We start from the raw sequence: 18,128 nt of genomic DNA on the forward strand, positions 1-18,128 counted from the left end.
AATAGCCAACTTAATCCTGCCTATTTTGTGGGCTGTACTGGCAATGGATACCCCAGCAGATATAAGAATGCAGGTGGCTTATGCTGCCTTGGGCCTACAGGGGAATATTTACTTCTGTCTGGGAGTTTTTGCAGTTTTGTGTATTTTATTCTATATAATTAGGCTGGTAAAAGGTTTGACAAAAGATATAAACTAAACATTGTTCATTCAGTTCAAGAGAGTCAAACCCACAGTATCCATGGCAATTTGAACATGTTTTTTGTCAGACTCTGGGAGCTGATGCACTGAGCACAGATAGGTGACAATAGAAAAGTGGCTGATTTTCCAGGCCTATGAAAGGTATACATGTTCTCATACAATTTGCTGAAGATCAGGCTCACAGTAGAAACCTACAACTAACTAGAGGTGACAGCAATAACTGAGTAACTAGCTAAAACTTTTTCTGCCTTCATTTACACTTGCAGAATACCCATTGTCTTCAACGAAAGTTACCTGTGTGTAACTGGAATCAGAACTTGACCCTAATTGAGGACACTCTGGGAGATTTGCAGCTCTATTCTTTACATCAGAAATTGCCCTTGTGGCAACATGCTGAGTTAGTAATTATTTATATTCCGGTAGCACCCAGAGGCCCCAATTAGTGTTTTACTCCTTCAGCAGGCACATGTGTAACATTTGCTGATTCACAGTTCACACTTCCAATGGAGAACTGCGTTTTCAGATTTAGTCACAGTGAAGGTGTGAAAGTGCATACACAGAAAGCAGGTAATAATGCAATGTATCTTGGTCACTGAAAATTGGGCTAGACATCAGCATATATATTCACCTGGCCAATAGGGGTAATACGTCTGTTACTGAATGCCAATCAACAGTCTCCCACTTGTGGCCTACATTCATAGGTGGGAAAACACTTACATATATTTCTTATACAGAGGAAGGAAGGAAAGACCAAAACCTGAAGTCCTTACTCAGTCTGTTACTTACTGCCATTGGCTTTAATGAGATTTTCACCTGAGTAAATACTTCAGGATTTGGCCCTGTGTTGGATTTTCTCTTTTATTTATTCAAAGAACAATTACTGCACAGGTAGCAGCAGCAGCTGTGCAAGGTTTTGTACACTGTACTGATACGGTGCTTCAATCGTGGGGAACGACTTCTCGTCTCCATGAGACTACGAAGTGTGACCGTGGGTTTGGGTGTGAGCACTATCCAGTAGGAACAGAATGGGTACAACCAATTCATTTACTAAAATCACAAAGCAGTCCTCAGCTGGTAATGATTTTTGGTCACTACTAACCAGAGCCAACCTTAACCAGTGATCTAGAAGAAAAAGTTCCTAACTCATCACCGCATGAGCCAGCTATTCTCCATAAACAATTATATTCAAATAGTATGCTGAAATTTGATATGGGCCTGTCAGAGGATAGAGTGAAGTAGGCCCAGCTCCCCTGTATCAGAAAAGGTCTTATTAAATTGGACTAATTAAGGGGATGGTAGTTTGGGTGTCCGGGAATTGATGGAGCTGAAGTATGAGGAAGCCTGCTTTGTGGACGGAAGGTCCCAAGTTGGTGCATGGTGGAACGGCAGCAACTGCAGGAGTTCCTGATCCTTTTTCCGCAGGCAGCCAGACAAGAAGCAGCAGGAGGTAGAACTGAATTTATGGGAACTGCTACCATGCTAGAGGAGCAGCAGCAGAACCTCCTGCAGAGGGAAAGGATCAATGGGCACAGGTATAAAGCAGGAAAGAAGGTTCAAGGACCAAAAGGCATGAGGGAATGTTTTGCCAGTAGAAGATTTGGGCATATAGGAAGCATTTGCCCCATGTAAAGTGTGCTTATAAGACTGGATCAGCTGCATTGAGCACAAAAGAAATGGGGGAGACTCTGGGTGGAACCCTGCCTATCATTACAGCTCAAGAAGGGGCAAGGGTAGGGGAGTTCTCAGGGACTGTATATTTTTGTCATGGGGGATGAGGCACATTAGAAGGTATTGCCCCTCTAAGAATGCAGACTGTCAGAAACCTGGAAGTCTTAAGATTTGGGTGCCCCAGCTGGCAATGTGATTACTAGGAGGTTCAGACCAGGAGCGGTAGGTGATGCCCTGAATGTTTGAGGTATGGGAAAATGGGACACATCAGGCAGTATGGCCACTTGAAGAAGGAACTAGGAAAAAATGGTGTCTGTTGGAGGGTGTGAGAGCCTTGCAGAGCAGGGAAGTAATCTCTCAGATGGAGGCGCCAAGGCAGAGAAGGGTAAAAGGAGCAGAAGCTCATGGCAGATGTGAAACATTTTATAGTGAGGACCCAGACAGGGTTTCAGGCTGATCAGTGTGAAGCAGGGACCCAGAGAACCTCAGAGGAGCAGTATATGAAAACAGTACAAGTATGGAGGTTGCAGAAAAAGTGCATGCTGCAGTGATGGCAGCACCATTTATAGCTGCTAAAGCCACAAATACAGCAGCAGTGAGGAGAGGATGTGAGAGGACAGCTTTCATTGGCAGAAATGCACTGGGGGGACCTTGCTGCACTTGAAGAGGGCAGGCAGCAAGGCCAGTGGAGTTGTTAGAAGAAAAGGAAGAGCTGAAGGTCCAGACTGAGCTCCTGGAGGAAGAGAGAGTGGGATCTGAAACACAGATCGAGGACATGCAAAAGCAGCTCCAGGGGAGAGATGAGATGCTTTTAGAAATTCTCCTGCTGAAACGGAGAGCTGAACCAACTACAGACTGAAAGCCAGGCTGGTAAAGGTTGAAGGAGGAGATGAGATTATGTGGATGGTGCCCGGGGAAGGGCATGGATTGTAAAACTGGCTTTAAGAACTGTGGGGAATAATGATGTGTATGAGATTATATGGAGCTTTTTATGTTTTGTTTAGGGGTGTGAGCAGTCCAGCTGGGGCCTTACAGGTCAGGAAAAAACCTGCTTGTGAAATGTTACAAGGTGGCTTGCCCTTCCAACTAATGTAGGTCCAGTGCCCCTGTGCCAGAACAGTTGCTTCCAATTGGGCTAATTAAGGGGGCTGCACCTGGTGCTATAAAGGGTCAGAGAGAGACCCAGAGGGAAAAAAACTAGAGAGAGAGAGAGCTAAGGAGCAGGAGCAGGAGGCAGAGTCTCCTGGGAGAGGAGGCAGGGAAAGCTTGAGCTGTGAGAGGTGAGCTGAGGAACTGTTTGTTTACTTGTTTCAATGTGGACAATAAAACTGCCTAAAGACTGGCCATGGCAGGGAGTTCTTAGCAAGCTGGGGAGAAGCCCTGCCTTGTGACAAGGCCTTCTGGCTAAATGCTGAACTTCATTTCCTGTTTCTCAGTGTGAATAACAGTGAGCTTAAATAAAAACACCATTGAGATAGTTAGTTATAAAACCTGCTGCAATTGAAGTCAACTCCCATTACCCTCCATGGAATCAGGATTGGACCCTAAAATAGCTAAATAAATATTTACCACATAAGATGATATATATATATATCATCACAAAAGGAATTCAGTACAAGGTTTAGCATACCTGTCCCTTTAACAGTATTGCCCCTCTATGCATGAGGCTGTTCTCTTCTGTGGGGCTGTCATTTTAATGGAACATCCCAGGAGGATAAAAGAAGTAATAAATGTACCACAAACTAAAAAGTAGTACATATACAACATTAAAGAAGAACAGTTGACAAGCAAACAAGGAGCTGCATCTTGACAATTTGATGTTGCCTATGTTTTCAAAACCTTACTCGCAAACCTAGTCCTACTGAAGACAGCAAACTATTCCCTTGAGTAAGGACTGCTGATGTGAGTAAGAGTTTGAAGAGCTGTGCTCGAAAATCATAACCTTTTTTATAGGAAAAACGTGGATTTTAAGACCGTTTCAAACTTGTCAGGTAAATTCTAGTTTGAAAAAGTTGGTTAATTTGACAGTTTTAACAGATATCAAAGAAGCAAACACAGTTAAAAACTAAATTATAGAATCTGCATTACAATTTTGAAACGTTCTAGTTTCCAGGGCTTCTAATAAAATGGAAAATCCTGTCAATCCTAGCGTAGGTCTACACTGCAATCAAAGGGTGCGACTGCTGTTTGTATAGACAAACCTAAGCCAGCTTTATTTGGCTAGATTTGGTACCGAGGCAGTGAAGCCTCAGCAGATTCCTTGTGAGCCTCCCTGGGTAATTACTCGCTGGGCTAGCCCACGTTGAATCTAGTGGTGCTGCCGCTTCACTGCCCCAGTACCCAAGCTAGCTAGATTAAAGCTAGCTCATGTATCTTTACACAAACAGCAATCACACCACATGACTGCAGTGTAGACGTGCCCTACCTAATGTAATCAAACTATCAAGATCTTCAATTCTGGTTCTTGATGATTATTCCTTTTCAGTATATTTAAAACCCTTGATATTTAAAGAATGTGTAAAAACGTTTACATTACACTGGAGGGAACACTGTGGCTCATTGTAGATAGCTATGATTATCTATCACTAACACCATTCCTTTCAATTTATAGCAAATAGGAAAGACATTTATTCATTTAAAATTAAAAAGATATATTCATCTTTTTCATGGATCCAGCTCACTATTACATATTATTAACATTCTAGAGATAATGTTTAATCTGAATGGGACAATTCAGCTTTATTTTCTTATTGTATGAAAAATATATTGATCATCCTATCTCAAGAATTGCTGGAGGTGTAGGGTATTAAACATAGGCTCTTGTTCATGGAAATATTACAATCTATTACTGAATTATATCCTCTGATAAACAAAGCTGCACTATGTGAAAGGACAATACTACCACTTACCTGAAAGTGTGACGATCAGGATCCAGACACCACAAGGGGATGGTGTCTGAGCACTAAAGAATAACCAATTGAATCAACTGATTGTATACAATGTTGTTGTGTATAAAAATATGTCAAGTAAAGTATTTTATGGACGTTTGTAATGCTCTGAGCTTGATGATCGTAATGAGATAGGTTTATAACCACAGTATGTATACATATGTATTTACGTATACAGAACAGTATACCAGTACTACAATTTCAAGTACACCTTACAAACCAATTGTTTACACTAATCTAACTTCAGGTACTCATCCATTGTCGGGCCAGGAAAAGACTATAGTGGACCATTAGAGTTAATGGAAAAACACTGAATCAACTTGAAACTCAAAAGAAAACCCCAGTCTTGAAAAACTAAAAAGGAGGGAATTTCCCCCACCATGAATCACCATCCTCTGAGACTGAGAGAGAAAAAAACCTGCAACTTTTTAAAAGAGTAGGGGCTTCAAAGTAAAGTTCATCCAGGAACTGAGGGCCAGCATTTAGGTGGGGTGCTGTCTGTGAAACACTAGATTCCTTTTATGACAGAGGGCCTACGAGGAAACTCTTCAGAGGCAATAGGTAACTTATATTTGAAAAGAGAATTAGTCTAATACAGAAGTGTGAAGTTGCATCTTTATGTTTATTTTCTGTGTAACTTGTATGCATTTGCTTTTCCTCGCTATTTCATCTTTGAATCTGTGATTTTTTTCCCCCCCATTAAATAAACCTTTTGTTTATTTTATTCCAAGCAGGTCTCTGTTGTGAAAATTGTGTGGAGTGTGTGTGCCAAAGTGAACAGATCACTGGGGGCAGGTTTCACGCCTTTGGGGAAAAGTCCAAGTGTCTGGTAAGTAAGAACTCAGGGTAGATGGATTCAGGGAGACTCAGGACTAGAAGGCCTGACGGGGGTCAAGAAGTAAGTAGGCTTGTGGAAGCCAGGGTGAAACCTTCATGCTTGTAGGCCGGCTACTGGTGCCAGAGCTCTGAGCCACAGCAGCATAATATTAAGGCTTGGGGTTACAGAGCATGCAGTGACAGAGCCCCTTACTAGTATGAATGAACCCTTATGTGTCACACTCGCCCATATAAAATTCCTTGTACACTACATCAGATGGCATTGATTGGCAGAGAATAATAAGCTGTTACATATAATGCTACAGGCACGTGTCTTCTCCCAAAACTGTTTCATTCTCCCAAGACTGTTTAAACAGAGGCAACACAAAAATATTTACACACAAGGTTTTGTGCCAATTCCCTGTGGGAACTGCTAGAATGTTGATAGGACACTGCACATGGATGCTTAGCAACATGTATGTTTTATGCTACTGCTCTCACTGGCCCTGTCACTGATTTAACTACACCTTCAAAGTACAGTAATATCAACAGGTTATCTCTTAGGGTTCAGAGAAATTCAGTCATTTCCAGACACGTAAGAGTGGTTACAATGGCTGAGCTAGAATGATTTGTATCTGGTAAACCTTCTTATTATTTAAAGGCTCTGACATTTGGATGACATTCTGCTGAAATGTCAGCTAAACATACTAGATGTATTGATACTGTATGACAAACAAATGATAGATTCATGATTAATGCCTAAGCTAGTCTGATGCATAGGCTGACGAGCGCAGTGCACGTGTGCTGCTACCATGCAGGAATAGTGCTGAGAGAGACATCCTGCCCACAAGAGCTTGTGGGCAAGAAAAACTGCTACAGTGCAGGAGTAATTATGTGCATCAGTATTGATAATGGTAAGATTTATTACTCTAAAGTAAAATATAGCCATAAAATATAACCATAAAAATGTGTACAGTAAATACATTCTCACTTATTTTTCAAAATAGTAGACTTAGCAAAATAAAATGTAGAGTAATATTTTTGAACAATATTATAATGAATCCTCCTCAAAAACAATTCCACTATATGTATGGCACAATGAAGTGTACATTACAAAAACTCCAGTGGTATGAAATGCTCAGACAGTTAAATATGAACTATGCTGATTTATAAATGCAAAAGGGCAGATCCTCAGCTGCTGTCAGTTGGCATAGCTCCACACAAGTCAAGTTGGGGATCTGGCATGTACCAAATACAGAACACATGCTGGTGTGCTAAGGGATACATATTTTATTAGCATGAGTTTGAGATTGCTACATTACTCATAAGAGGCTGTTACAAGTGAGCCATGAAGGTCACCCTGAATGAGTAACTGGATAGGCAATCATGAAGGTGTACTTTTATGTGGAATTAAGCCTCTACTTTCTGAAAAGTTGGCCCTTGTAGTCTGATCTGTTTTCCCGATACAAACTGCATCTGCAGGAGGATTCAATCCTTGGGGAGTGCAGCTGGGTGTTTCCATTGGAGGGGTCTAGCTTCAGTCGCTAACATAGGCTCAACAGCAGGCCCTAGACCAGCAATTCTCAAACGTCACTGCACTGCGACCCCCTTCTGACAACAAAAATTATTACATGACTCTGGGAAGGGTGGCTGTAACCTGAGCCTCACCACCCTGGGTGGGGGAGCCAAAGCCAAAACTCGAGCCCCACTCCCCCTGAGCCTAGCCGCCCTCGGTGGGGAGGCTGTAACCTGAGCCCCACCACACAGGGCTGAAGCCAAAGCCTGAACCCCACAGCCTGGGGCTGAAGCCCTCAGGCTTCAGCTTCAGGTGATGGGACTCGGGCTTTGGCACTAGCCCCGGGCCACAGCAAGTCTAACACCAGACCTGGCGACCCATTTAAAACAGAGTCATGATCCACAGTTTGAGAACCGCTGCCCTAGATCCTGTTCTGAAGAAGTGCATCCACTGTCCACCATAGCTTTACTCTCATTTCTTTCATGAAAATGGGATTTCAACCAAGGTTGGTTGAAAAGCTGCAAGAGATTTGGGTGACATAAATTTCTTTAATTAGGAGGTTAATCTGTTAGTTAAATGTAGTCTCTAGAAAGTGTGTCATTATTTTGTTTTATATGTAAAGTTTTGTTTCCAATATCCTTACTCACTGTCTCTAGAATCTTTGATGATAAACTTCTTCTTCTAACTATGAAAGTATCAAAGTACTGGGTTATTAAGCAACGTGCTGGTTCTGAACTGAGTCTTGCAAACTGGTGCGTAAGGACAGGAGTCCTGGTATTTCTGTGAGCACCCAGTGACAGGGGTTGGATATCACAGCGGAATGCTTCAAAGGTACTCAGGGACTGGGGTGCACCCATTGCTGACCTGCAAGGCAAAATAAGGACTGTCAGAGCCCAGAGGAGAGTGCTTGAGTGGCTCTCAGGCTGGAGATGTTATGGAGCTATGCACTCAGCTAGGCACAAGCAAGACTCCCTCATGCTGGAGGCAGGGAGTAACAAGGTGACTCACAGTCCTGGGTACCCCAAAAACTATCACAGGTTTATCATCAGTCATAAACGTGTAGAATCATAGAATATTAGAGTTGGAAGGGACCTCAGGAGGTCATCTAGTCCACCCCCTGCTCAAAGCAAGACTAACCTCAGCTAAAGCAGCCATTCAGGGTCTGGTCCACCTTCCTTTCAAGAAACTCAGCCAGACAACAGTCAGGTGAGTTGGTGGGGCGCCAGGGTGCTGCAGACTGAGCTACTCTGTTTTCAGACCCTTCTTCCAGGCCTCCCATGAGCTGCAGGGCTACTTGAGCCTACAGTAGCTCCTTAACCCCTTCCTGCCCCGTGTGGGGTTTTGTACACTTCATCACAGCAAGATGGACTGCTGCAATTCCTATCCCCAGATTTTCTACTTCTGGGTGCCTCTGCCAGCTGGCATAGGCCCTAAACTGTATCTAGCCCCTATTTATATATAAAAGGGTGTGGTCTCCAATAAAAAGTCAACATTTACCAATGTATACCATACCCTTACTACAGCTATTTCCTATTTTGAATAAAGAGAGAAGCTGAGGTATCTGAGATTGCATTGTGAGGTATGTGCTGCAAATACTGACTCAGGAATGGTGGCTACTGCACATGATCTGTGCAATGGTCTAATATATAAGTTGTGTTCTGCTGTCTCTGACCTTTAATTAGGACACTTTAAAACACATAAGCAGGAGCTAATTAAAAATTGACGGTCTAATCCTACAAACACTTCCTCCTGGACATATGCTTAATCTGCTGTGAGTACTACTGCTTGTGGTAATTACTATTATGTCCAGTTATGATTTTACTATTAAGCCTGCATCCCCATACTTCTGATGTTCGGTGTGCTCATTATGAAAGGACATGTACAGTAACAGTACTAACTACATATTTAGGACAAGAGTCTCTCGCACCCACACAGGGGAACGAGTCCCTCTTGCTCATCTGCACAGACTATGGCTTCACTGGTCACCGTGCAGGAAAGAATAGGCACCCGCGGACTGCAATTCTTGCTGTTGCCCCCTGAAGAAGGGTAGGGAGTGTGTCAGCAAGGGTGGGTAATGAGCTGAGCCTTCACTCTACTCTCCCAATGTGCTTGCCAGCAGACCTGAACCAGTACAGAGAGGGATGTAATTGCTTTACTGGGGACGGTGCCTTTAAGGGCTGAGCTTCCCTGAAAGAAAGGCTGGACAAGCTCTGTGAAACTCTTGTTGCTCTGCACAGCCAGTTGGAACCCGGCACAGAATAAAACAGTATTTTTCAAGCGCCTTATGTGCCAAGTGATCATTGAGCGTCACAGTAATCTGCTGCTGGCCTTATAGTTGGCCCTGCTTGGCCAGCAACAGATTACTGCCACCCTAACCCCTCCAAGCAAGGGGAATTGTGTTTCTGAGAGTCACACTTTGTTCCTTGCTCTGCCCCTGGGACTGCTAACTATGTTGTGCGCCTTATTCAAGGCAGGTCATAAAGTTCTGAATTAGTACAAAATTCTTTCATATATTTCAGATACTGCAGATCCTGTATGGTAAACAAATTTTTAAAATTGGAAATCAACAATAAGACTTGATTTTGATTGATTTAGATACTCTGTGGGATAAACCATGAGGAGCTCATAAATGCTCTTTCATGTACACGATCTTCCTGTCCTGGAAGCATTTCCTTGCTTTAATCCCAGCTTACACACACCTGTCTGTTAAAACCAGTCATATATAAAAGTAAGTGCAGATACATTTGTTTCTGTCTAGACAAGTACCCTACTAGGAGGGCTGGGGCAGCAGTTGCCATGGTGATGAACAAATATGGTCTTGCAGCTAAAAACCAAATATTCTTTGCAATGTTAGAGATGTCAGAGTGAATTTACAGTAAGAGAAATGGCAACTTTTCCCCAGCCCAGTGTTGACCATTACCAGTAGAATCATTAATACAAAACAGTATAGACAGTAAAAGATTTAATATTTAATATTTTACTTTAATATTTCATAGTAAAACAGTCTGCATTTTTTGCATTGTAAGATTACAGCTCCAAAAAGGTGTACTAAAAAATCACCATTTAGTGCAAAAAGGAATCAACAGATTTGATAGAGTTGTTTTTACTTTTACAGTGTAAAAGAATGAGTAACTTTATATTATTCTATGCTGCTTTGACTTCTACCTTTTAAAATTGTAGGGCTTTAATTTCACAGTTTATTAGAGCTGGCCAGGAAGCAATTTTCCCTTCATGTGAAACTTTGAGGTTTCAAAAAAAAATCTGGGAATAGCTTTAATGGTTGGATATTGTTGAGGTATACACAGCATTATAGATCACTCCATCCCCGCTGACTATTCATGTTAACTTTTGTGCCAGGCCAAAAGTAACTTAGTCTTTGTCTACACTTAAAAGGGTTTGCTGGCAGAGCTATCCGGCAACCCCCTTAGTGGAGATGCAGCTCATCCTGGCAAAAGAACTTTTTTGCTAGCGTAGTTTATACCAGTTCTCTGAACAGAACAACGTAAGCTATATTGGCAAAAGGGCTTTTTTGCAAGTATAACTGCGACTGCACTAGGGCTTTTGCTGGCATAGCTAGGTGGGTCGGGTGTGTGATGTTTCATAACCAATCAACATAGCTATGCTGGTAAAACTTTCTAGTGTGGACCATGCCTTAGTGGCAGATATTTACAGAGAGGTCTCAACATAAACAGTATCACCCAGCTATGTTACTGTCATATTTTAACTCTTCGCACTCATTAAATCAAGGTATGCTCCCCTTCGTATTTTACTATATAATTTATTAACTAAATGGTTGGAATAAGTCCTACTGGATTCTAAATGGCCTGGTATATATAATAACTCCACAATATATGGAGTTGTTATATAAACCAGGACATCATTATATATTATATTTGTTACTAGAGAGTAAGCTGAAGCATGTATCTTCTCAGCAAGAAAATCAACTCTCTTAATACTGCAAAATCTGCATAGTACTATTGCCAATATTTCTAGTAAGTCCCCTGTAGAATGGCTGCCTAACCCTAAATTATCACCAAAAATAAACAGGATAGGGGTTCCTGAGCAATGTATTTTCACTACTCACCAAATGCTCACTTTCAAGGCCCCATATGTCACTGAATGATTTTTGGAGATATTTTCAAGTCTACCTAGTCCAACTTGCTTTCCTTGTAAAGCAATATCAGTTGTATGGACTCAATCTATGACCTATTTTAAGAATTCCCCATATGCTCATAGCTTGCTAGTAAATTATGCATTTCCCCCTTTCCCTTGCATGTTAATAAATTCAAAAGCATTTTGATAAAGGAATATTTGAAGAACATTTGGATTGTTTAAAATGTATTTAACTTATCTTTTGTACCATTTGTAAAGTCATTTAAGTTATCCTCCCCTTTGGCTTTAAAGCGTTCAGATGCGACATCATTATTGTTTGATCTTTCAATATTGTATTGAGTGCCCTGTTGACAGAGACATAATGAAAATTGCAGCTTAAATTTTGGTTGCTCTTGCCTAATAAGACTGTAGAGGTTTCTGCATAGCCTAGTTCTTGTACAACTACTTTCTTTTATGATTACACCATAAAACACCAGTAATTGGCTCATGAAGAGAAAAAACATCTCCCTTTCAAAGATCACTGGTAAGTGAATCTCTCCCTGGTCTAAGCCGTATTCATGTAGATTTTGCATTAACGTGAACTTCACATTTTATGAGGCTATATTTTGAAGGTTCCACTGATGTAGAAAGATTATTTATCTTTCAGTCATAAATAGAAAATAATTGCTCTCTCGAATATTCAGTATCAAAATGTTCTCAAATTAGCAGTCTCACATCTTGAGCAGGCAGACCACAATTTGTGACTGCTGATTTTCTCCTGTTTTGATTCTTTAGTTCTGATGTGCCACTCTTGTGCATTGTTAGCAGTTGCTTTTTAACAGCTGTGCTCATTAAACTAAATTTCAGTAAACTTTATTTAGAGGAAAGCAATCAACGCTGATGTTTTATCTAAGGTTGCACCTTCCCAGGTGGCCTATGGGTTAGGGTCAAGCTCTAGCATAAAAGTAAGGGTGCATGGGTGCCTTCTTTTACTGGTAGCTCTACTAGGCTGCTTCAGGTAGCATTGTTTGGTTTTCACAGAAAGGGAAAAGAAACAGCATATCACCTTAGGAAAACATAAAGTTAGCAGAGATGGACACCCACAAAAATGTGTTGTAGCTTTATGTCATCTAATACTTCTGGTGGTGACTACGCTGCATGCCTCGTAACTGTGGATAACTCATTTGCAACCAAGTCCCTTACCTACTTTTACACTTTTGTTTGCAGTGTTGTAGCCGTGTTGGTCCCAGGACACAAGAGAGACAAGGTGGGTGAGGTAATATCTTTTATTATTATCTGAAAAAGAGTTCTGTGGAACTGAAACCTTGTCTCTCTCTCACCAACAGAAGTTGGTCCAATGAAAGATATTCTTACCCACCTTGTCTCTCTACTTTTACACTGTCTTTTTGCAAAATTCAATATTCAACATATTGTCTCCCATTCTACTCTGGAGAATATTTGGGAGTGCCTCACCTTTAGTTCACCGCTGCCTGTCTCTTGGTTTCACAATTCCATTCTGCACAGGCTTTTCCCCTTATTTTTGCTTATTGCTGTACTGCATGACTCAAAGAGAGAGAGAAAAATAAAGAGAGATCCACTGCAAAAGTATCCATTTTATTTTTGGTATCAAGCCAGTATAAATAATAATGGATGCCTCAGAATTAAGACTCTCTCTTTCTCTCCCTCTCCATTTTTACAGGATCTACACTTCCTCCACTCTCTCTTGTATCCTTCATCACAACTCCTTAACTATCTCTACTCAGTTGTTGACAGTCAGGAGAGGAAGTACAGAAATAATCATTCTTTTTATTAATGTCTTGATAAACATCATAGCATTAAAAACAAGGAATATACAGATAAACTGGGCTTACTCTTGGCATGTTTCCAGCTACCTCTTCCCCAAATAGCATTTTGCCTTTTCAGAAATTATAGATCGCACATGCAGGCAAGCTCTGGGTGTCTGTTCACACTGGAACCAAAATGCCAGGATTCTGCACCACACTCCATTAGGCTGTTGCAGAGTCTCTCCTTACTGAGCCTTGCTCTCAGTTCTGTGCTCAAACTGCAGGTGAGGCATCCCATTAGAAATTACTCATTTCAGTCACACCAATGGGCTTTTTTTCTCAGTGCCTAACTGATCCATAGACCCCCATCTCTGGATATGTTTTGCCGCCTCCTCCTCCGTGTCCATTTTGGGGCTGGCTAGTACTAGCTGCTCTAGTCAGAAGCAGCCCTTGCATTCACAAGAGGGCAATGACTGTGATTATGAGCCTGCACTAGGGGAGGGGGAGGACTCCAAAAAGTACTTGCTTCCTTTTTGCCCAGAGTCTATCCTCTATCTAGCCCAGCAGTTCTCAAACTTCACTGCACCGCGACCCCCCTTCTGACAACATAAATTATTACATGGCCCCTGGAAGGGGGGATGTAACCTGAGCACCACTGCCCCAGGCTGAAGCCCACAGGCTTCAGCTTCAGCCTTGAGTGGTGGGACTCGGACTTGCTGGGGTCTGGGGCTGAAGCTAAAGCCCAATGCCAGCCCTACCGACCCCATTAAAACAGGGTTGTGACCCACTTTGGGGTCCCAATCCACAATTTGAGAACTGCTCATCTAGCCCATAAAATATTTACTCTGAATTTTTTGTTGAACTCAAAGCTGTGACAACAGTAGATATTGGAATATACTAAAGTTGAGCCAATAAAATAATAAACTTTTAAATGCTTCAGAAGCATAAAGTTCACACATTCTTCCATTGTCACAATATGATGAAGCTCTGAATTGTAAAATGAATAAAATGCTGTAATACTGCTTGTCAAAATATCTTTTTTATTTACCAGGTGACAGCAGCAAGAGAATCCCTCCCACCACTGCAAGGAAGTTATGGCTCTGACAATACTTATGTCATTTATCCATACTCAGTTTTTTCCAATGCCCTGATGCCTTATGGCTTCATAAAATCAAGCAAATAAATAAACTACCCAATTGGATAGCCAAAATGAGCCAATTTCAGTGCTATGAATTAAGCTCATGTTATAGCGACCAGCAAACACACTTCTTATCCCTGCCAGGTCAACAAAATGCTTAATTAAGTAGATGTGCTTCACACCATGTTCTGAAGGACACCAAGCTAGAGTGCTGGCCAGTTGTCAGATATGAGTTCCAGTGACTTGGGCCTTCTACTGTGAACAAACTTCCACTATTTCTGGATAGTTCTGTCCTGGGACAGCTTGTCTCTCTCACCAACAGATGTTATTCCAGTAAAAGATATTACCTCACCCACCTTGTCTCTCTCTCATAAAAAATTGTGGTGATTCCTGGAAGTTCAAGGAAAAGATTCTATAGACACTCTGAATACATGCACAAAACAGAGGAAATCATTAGATGACTGATACTAGACTTGAGCCTGACCCTTGTGAATTGAATGTGAGTCTTGGCAATGGCTTCAATAGGAACAGAATCAGGGTCCTTGTCCATAGAATCATATAAATATAGGGTTAAAAGAGACATCAAAATGTCATCATATCCAACCCCCTGCACTGAGGCACAACCAAGTGAACCTAAATCAACCGACAGATGTTTGACCAGATTTTTCTTAAAAAACCTCCAGTGATGGGAATTCTACAACTTCTCTCAGAAGCCTATTGCAGAACTTAATACCTTTAGACTTAGAAAGTTTTTCCTAATATCTAAATAAATCTCCCTTACTACAGATTAAACCCCTTACTTCTTGTCCTATCTTCAGTGGACATGGAGAATAATTGATCCCAATTCTCTTTATAACTCCCTTTAACATATTTGAAGATTATCATCTCCACCCCAATCTTCTTTTCTCAAGACTAAATAGGCCCAGTTTTTTTAACCTTTTCTCATAGGTCAGTATTTCTAAACCTTTACATTTTTGTTGCTCTGCTCTGGACTATGTCCAGTTTATTTTTCCTAAAGTGTGGTGTCCAGAACTGGACACAATATTCCAGTTTAGGCCTTCCCAGTGCCAAGTAGAGCAGAACAATTACCTCCTGCATCTTACATATGACACTCCTGTTAATGCACCCCAGAATGATGTTAGCCTCTTTTGCAACTGCTTCACATTAGTGACATATGCAATTTGTGATCCACTGTTACCTCCAGATCCTTTTCAGCAGTACTGTCACCAAGCCAGTTATTCCCCATTTTATAGTTATGCATAAAACTACAGCTCATTTAGGCTCAGAACTACTCTCATGACACTTGAAACACTAAAAATTGTACAACTATCAAACTCTTGATGGAAAAGCAGACTGGTGCAACATCAAACGCAGAGGAGGAGCAGAATCATGGTGCACCTGAAGTGTGATCATCTGTTTTTTCAATGAGCAAATCACAACTTTCACTATCGCTAAAGAGAAAATTTCATTTTTAGGCCAGCCAATTAGCCACATATGAATTAACTTCATATCTATACACTGCTTTCACAACAACAGATTTATTTTACACCACGCTTAAAACATTTGTGTGGGGGAGGGCTCACTGCCTATAATGATAGCTGAAATACTGGCTCCAGGCTGTGGAAATCTCACTCTATTATTTTAGTAGGCTCCTGTGTTTTGACTCATATTTTCCATGTATATATTCCCAAAACATCAATGCATATTTCTAACAAACTGCACATCCATGCACCACTACATGTTTTCAGACTCTGCTGTCCACAAATGGCAGCAGAAATGTAGGGGACATTTTAATTGTTTTCTAATGTAATAGAAATGCTGTTGTCACAATATAGTATGTGCAGATCAGAGAAACTGTCAACACAATGGGCAATGTGATCTTGAAGACTTTTGTACTTAATCTAGAATTCAGTTTCCTAAACTGAATGTATTTGCTTCCACTGTAGCAAGGAAAATTCAAAATTCAGACATTTGAAAACAAACTGACAGAACTGATTCAGATCAAACTAGTGTCTCCTAATCATGCTTGTCCAGAAGTGGTGAACTGGCAACGATTCATTCTCTGTTCTTGCATAGCCAGAATCACACAAGCTGAAATCAGCTTAAATACAGCTTTATAGCTAAAACTAGCTTGGGTCTGCCTTGTATAAGAGTTAACAAAACTAATTCAGCAGGTTCTAACTGACAAAGTTGTTAAGAACAATTTAACACAGCTACAGAGCAAAACTGTAGTTTGCAATTGTAATGAAATGACTTCTCATGTATTTTAAAGAAGCACATTAAATAAATTGAATTGACTTGAATAGGAAGGTCCAGTTCTGGAACAGCTTTGAGCAGCCCTTTGAGTACTAGTGTGAGTAAATGCTACTCAGCATGAATAAAGGTTGTAGAACTGGACCCAAACTCATCTTCTTTGATAAAAAATGTAACTACAATAAAATTTAAATGTACCAATATCTATGCTAATACTGAGTTCACAAAATGTCATTGTAAGCAAATAAAGATTTCACCCTGCTCTAAACCGATACACATCATATATTTTCCCTGGGGGTTTTACTTCACTGGTAACTTAATAACAAAACCCCATAAATCTCATCTTACATTTTCTCCCCATAATTTTAACTATTTTTAGGATTTTCCCTGCAAGCTCTCTTTTCTCCCAACCCCTAGTTCCCTCTGCCCAAAAGGGACACTCCCAATCCTCTTTATCCTGACTGGAGCTATCAAGATCCATCTGTCAGTCTAAGTCCACATTAAGTACTCAGCATCTTTGTGCAAGATTCTAGCACATGAGTCTAGGATGAGTCAAGAAAGAAGTCCTGCATTCCTATGCAAGTTCCTTGAACCTACCGCCCGATTACAGTTATTTATCAACATTTTCTTGAAAGAAATAGTTGGAACCATGGTATTGAGGGAAATGTAACTATTGGATTAAATTAAATACCTAGAATCCTGTTGGTGATGTACTCTATATATCAGGGGTGGCAAACTTACTAACTCTCTGAGACCTCCCCTCCCTACTGGATAGAATCCTTTAGCCCCACCACCCTGCCACAGGACAGAAGTGCCAAGCTCCCCACTCTAGTCTGGTAGATGGAGAATGGGGGAGGCATGGGGACTCCATGAGCCGCAATTTAACTGTAAAAGAGCTGCATGTGGCTTGCAAGCCATAGTTTGGCCACCCCTGCTATATAGCGTCAATTAAAGGTGCATTTGTAACATACCACGTGATAAAAAGCAATGCTTCTTTCCTTCAGTGACAGATCAATCCAGGTGATTCAGAGTGAGCACATACAAGCTTTTTATGTTGAATTGTACAGATTCCACTTCCTCAGCATGCAGATAATTCCTGGAATGTTCTGGCAAATTGTACAAGTAAGACACTTATCAATTTTACAGCACTGCACAAGTTCAAATCTAAGCCAAGTTTTCAGTGTTTAGCTATGCAACTCTTGGTAACAATGTAAAAACCAGGCTTTTTAAAAACAGAGTTAATTGGTAAGGAGAATATCTTTTGATCTGTCTAGGTTTAAATCCCTGATATAAATATTTGTTGTGTGTGAAACAAACAACAAATGACCAAGGAATGCCAGAAATAAAATGTGTATGCTATAAAATGTAACTTTTAATACAGATGAGTTATGTCTGCTCATACTTACACTGAAGTCAATGTCAGAATGGGTTCTGAGCTTTCTTATACTGATGAATAATCAAAATGCTGTCAATTTACATATTTCAGGGCTTGATCCTGCATTAACCAAAACTGCTACTGAAGTCAGTGGCAGTTTTGAATCCAGGATAACAGATTCTGAACTCTGTGTGCCCTCTTTGTGAATTGCTTGCTCATAGAAGTTTTCCTGTTAATCTTTGCACACCTTTTCCCAGTACAACTGAAGCTGTGAGGCTGAAATTAGATTTGGAGTTTTGTGAATCTTTAATCAATTGAAACTTTGCCTCATTAATTATAA

The 18,128-nt window shown here is 40.9% G+C and overlaps 1 long non-coding RNA gene across 2 annotated transcripts in view; it reads left to right on the plus strand.

The window, feature by feature from the left end:
- LOC137167107 (uncharacterized) overlaps positions 1–14,199 on the plus strand; it is an 83,139-nt gene extending 68,940 nt beyond the window's left edge. Inside the window, exons 1-3 of one of the 2 annotated variants that reach the window (XR_010923997.1) lie at positions 3,069–3,146; positions 5,546–5,643; positions 14,074–14,199. This is a non-coding gene — a long non-coding RNA (uncharacterized lncRNA). Of the gene's footprint in view, positions 1–3,068; positions 3,147–5,545; positions 5,644–14,073 lie in introns of those variants that run through there. The other variant, XR_010923998.1, reaches the window with a different exon arrangement.
- Positions 14,200–18,128: the final 3,929 nt, after the last annotated feature.

The sequence above is a fragment of the Emydura macquarii genome, unplaced genomic scaffold, assembly GCF_026122565.2.
Source record: "Emydura macquarii macquarii isolate MOO-44397 ecotype Brisbane River unplaced genomic scaffold, CSIRO-AGI_Emac_v2 contig_2897, whole genome shotgun sequence".
Lineage (NCBI taxonomy): Eukaryota > Metazoa > Chordata > Testudines > Chelidae > Emydura > Emydura macquarii.